Genomic DNA, 4,966 nt, shown 5'->3' on the forward strand with positions numbered 1-4,966 from the left:
ACCGGGCGGATTGCTTCAGAGACATGAAATTCCGGAGTGAAAATGGGAGCGTATTACCATGGACTTCGTAGTTGGACTCCCACGGACTTTGAGGAAGTTTGATGTTGTTTGGGTGATTGTGGATCGGTTGACCAAGTCTGCGCATTTTATTCTAGTCAGTACTACTTATTCTTCGGAATGGTTGGTTGAGATCTATATCTGCGAGATTGTTCACTTTCACGGTGTGCTAGTGTCCATCATTTCAGATCGGGGCATGCATTTCACATCACAGTTTTGGAGAGCAATGCAGCGAGAATTAGGTACACAGGTTCAATTGAGTATAATATTTCACCCTCAGATGGACGGACAGTCCGAGCACACTATTCAGATATTGGAAGATATGCTATGTGCATGTGTCATAGATTTTAGAGGTTCTTGAGATCAGTTTCTGCCACTTGTATAGTTTGCCTATAATAACAGCTACCAATCGAGCATTCAGATGGCTCTGTATGAGGCTTTATATGGGAGACGATGTCGGTCTCTGGTGGGTTAGTTTGAGCCGGGTGAGGCTAGGCTATTAGGTACTGATTTAGTTCAGGATGCTTTGGAAAAGGCTAAATTGATTAAGGAATGACTTCGCACGGCGCAGTCTAGACAGAAGAGTTATGTCAACCAGAAGGTTAGCGATGTTGCTTACACGGTAGGAGAGAAGGTACTACTACGAGTTTCGCCTATGAATTGTGTTATGAGGTTTGGGAAGAAGGGAAAGTTGAGTCCTAGGTATATTGGACCTTTTAAAATACTTAAGAAGATTGGATATGTGACTTATGAACTTGCATTGTCGCCTAGTCTATCAGGTGTTCATCCAGTGTTTCATGTATCCATGCTCCGAAAGTATGTTAGAGATCTGTCTCATGTTTTGGATTTCAATACAGTGCAGTTGGATGGTAATTTGACTTATGATGTGGAGTTGGTGGACATTTTGGACCGGCAGGTTCAAAAGTTGAGATCAAAGAACATAGCTTCAATGAAAGTGCAGTGGAGAGACCAGCAAGTCAGAGAAACTACTTGGGATATTGAGCGGGAGATGCGGAGCAAATATCCACACCTAGTTGAGACTCCATGTATAATTCTAAACCCGTTCGAGGACGAATATTTGTTTAAGAGGGGGAGAATGTAACGACTCGGCCGGTCATTTTGAGTATTAAGCCTCGTTCCCCCATTTACCGCTTATCCTGTGTTCAATTATAATTATGTGACTTTTCGGGGAGGTTTCAAAATGAATTGGAACACTTAGTTCCGAGATTTAAAGCTTAAGTTGAAATAGTTGACCGAATATTGACTTATGTGTAAATGACTTCGGAATGGAGTTTTGATAATTCTAATAGCTCGGTATGGTGATTTGGACTTATAAGTGTGTCCATAAAATTATTTGAAAGTCCATAGTTAAATAAGGCTTGAAACGGCGAAAATAGGAAATTTAAAGTTTGGAAGTTTAATCGGGAGTTGACTTTTTCATAGAGGGGTCGGAATCCACTTCTGAATATTTTCATAGGTTTGTTATGTCACTTATAACTTGTGTGTAAAATTTGAGGTTAATCGGACTTGATTTGATAGGTTTCGGCATCAAATGTAAAAGTTGGAATTCGTTAGTTTTCATTAAGCTTGAATTGGGGTGTGATTCATGGTTTTAGCGTTGCTTAATATGATTTGAGACCTAGACTAAGTTTGTATGATATTTTGGGACTTATTGGTATAATAGGTTGAGATCACGGGGGCCTCGGGTGAGTTTCAGATAGTTAACAGATCAAAAATTTGACTTAGAACAAACCTGGAAAATTTCAGTCTTCTAGTGCAATCGCACCTGCGGAATATTGGCCGCAGGTGTGAGCTCGCAGAAGCGAGCATGGCAGCGCAGAAGCGGAAAAGAAAGAGGGGAGAAGTGGCCGTAGGTACGGGGAAAGGTTTCGCATCTGCATGACCGCATATGTGGGCAAGAAGTCGCAGGTGCGCTGGAGACCGCAGAAGCGGAGGCAAGGCAACCTTGGAAAACCACAGAATCTGTTGATTTTCCGCAAAAGCGGAACCGCAGATGCGGTTAATTATTTCGCAGAAGTGAAAAGCCCTGGGCAGAATATATTCGAAGGGTCAAAGACTTTTTCTCATTTTTGGACTTTCAAGCAGGGTTTGGGGCAATTTTTCAGAGAGAATTCACGGGAAAACTTGAGGTAATCACTAGAATATTGAATTATCATTGAGTATTTCGACTAGATTACGTATTTTTGAGGTGAAATTCGAGATTTGGGCCTAAGGATATGAAAATAAGATTTGAGGATTTGAAGGTCAAGTTGACGTCAAAATTTGATAAATTTGGTATGGTTGGACTCGTGGTTGAATGGTTGTTCATATTTTGTAACTTTTGTCGGGTTTCAAGACGTGGTCCCCACTGATGACTTTTGAGTTGAATTTTGGATTTTGTTGGAAAATTTAGTATTTTTTTATGGAATTGATTCCTATAATTTCTGTTGATTGTATCGAATTAATTGTGACTTGATTCGAGGCGTTCAGAGGTCGATTCGCGAGGCAATGGCATATTGGAATAAAGAACTTGCACGGTTTGAGGCAAGTAACATTTTTAAACTTGGTTCTAAGGGTATAAACTCCAAAATACGTGTTATGTGATTTGTTTGGAGGTAACACACATGCTAGGTGACAGACGTGTAGGCGCGCATCGTAGAAATTTTAACGTAATTGATTCTTTGGAATTGTTTAGTCAAATAATCTTGGCATTATCTATGTACTTTTACGTGTTAAAGGAATTGAGTGGAGACTCGTATTAAAGATCACGTCTAGGATACATGCCGATATTTTTGGGACCCACAGAGGTCGTATTGCTATTGAATTATTTGTTAAAATTATAATTTTATACTCAGTCACATCTATCATTTGCATGTTATATCTCAGTTTTTGGTGTCATTCATTGATACATCATATCATCATGTCGGATTGATTTTTCTGTCATTGAGAGCCGGAGAGACTGGAGATTCTGAGTGATATTTATGGGATCGGGCTGCACACCGCAGCATATTCTATTTATTTATGCCTAGATCTGACTATTATAGCGCTTGGGCTGAAGGATCTCCTCCGGAGTTTGCACCCCCCACAGTGAGCGCGATTGATTTTATATTAAGGAATGGATCTTCTCTAGGCATGGATCTTGCCCGAATAATTTATATTGAGGGATAGATCTTCCCTTGGCATGGATCTTGCCCAAATCATTTATATGGAGGGGTGGATCTTCCCTGGGCATGGATCTTTCCCGAATCATTTATACTTTGGAATGTATTTTTCCTAGCATGTATCTTGCCTAATTATCTATATTGATGGATGAATCTTCCATGGGATGGATTGACCTTACACAGTACTGAACGACTAACTGTCAGTTGTAATTATATTTGGGATGAATCTTCCTTGGGTTGAATTGGCTATATACAGTACTGGGTAATTGAGTATTTTGAGAGTGTGAATACACGAGGTTTCCACTAAGGTGCATCATATACAACATGTAGCTTGGCATGTATATATAGAGATGTCATATTCCTCATATCATTTAGAATTGATCTATTTTACTTGTACTGAGTTTAATTGTTGAACTTGAAATCATGCTTACATTTCTGTAATGTTATTTCTATACTGGACTGTACTTGTTGAGCTCATCATTACTTTCAGCCCAAAGGTTAGTCTTGTTACTTATTGAGTACATGGTGTCGGTGGTACTCATACTACACTATGCACTTAGTGTGCAGATCCAGGTACCTTCAGATACTACGGTTACTAGATTTCGGAGTTTCATCTGTTGGAGACTATCGAGGTAGCTTTTTGGCGTCCGTAGACCTTGACTCTCTTTCCTTTCAGTTATATGTATTGTTCTATATTTTCAGACAGTGTTTATATCAGTCAGACCATATTATCATTTAGATGCTCATGTATTCAGTGATACCGGATTTTGGGAGTGTATTTGTAACAGTATTTGTGTGATTTTCCTATTAAATTTAAATATTGTGTTTTCAAACATAAAAGATTATATTGATTTATTGGGGTTATCGGCTTGCCTAGTCTTGCGATAGACGCCATCACGACATGTGAATTTTGGGTCGTGACACACAGGCTTTGCCTCATCTAGTTTATGCATAAATACTGCACAAGTTAATGAGAAAAATTTACGTTTGTGTTTCCTATGTAGGGTATAATATGGAATAAGAATAAGGTTATTAATTTGAGCTTTCGAGAAAATAGGTTACTATTAGTCTTTTTTCTGTAACATTGTGAATATTACCGTTGGTCAACCAAATGATTACACCTATAGAACACTTTACATCATAATCACCTCCTCATAAAGGTACTATGAATGTTCAGTCTCAACATAAGTCTATACATCAGTGATATTCCTCAAGAAATCTCTACATCTACTTGCCTTCTTTGACTTATGGATATCATTTAATCTAACTAATGTTTCCTTCTTTATCTGTTCTACAGCCTCTGCAATATTTACATTGACTCCTTTAAAGAGCTTCCAATTTCTTGTCTTCCACATATGATAGAAGACAACACCCATTGTAGCTGCAACCACTTCTTTCTTTAACTATTTCCATTTCTTCTTTTTAATGTTGTTCATTATGCCCACTAAGTCCCTTTCTTGCAGTTGTACTCCAAGCCATCGCAGCACTTTAGCACGAATATTCTTTATCCAATTGCATTCCATAAATAGATGATGATTGGTTTCAGTTGTTTATTCTTCACATAAACAACAGTTCATATTTTTTACTTGAATTTGTAACTTCACCAGCCTCTCCCTTGTAAGCAGTCGCCTTTGAGCTCCAAGCCACAGAAAAAACATGTGTTTTGGTTGTGATACACTTCTCCATATCAGGTCTGCTATATGTAGTCTTTGTATTCCCCCTAATAATGCAATACAACTCCTAGTTAT

This window comes from Nicotiana tabacum, chromosome 24 (genome assembly GCF_000715075.1).
Source record: "Nicotiana tabacum cultivar K326 chromosome 24, ASM71507v2, whole genome shotgun sequence".
NCBI classification, from domain to species: Eukaryota; Viridiplantae; Streptophyta; class Magnoliopsida; order Solanales; family Solanaceae; genus Nicotiana; species Nicotiana tabacum.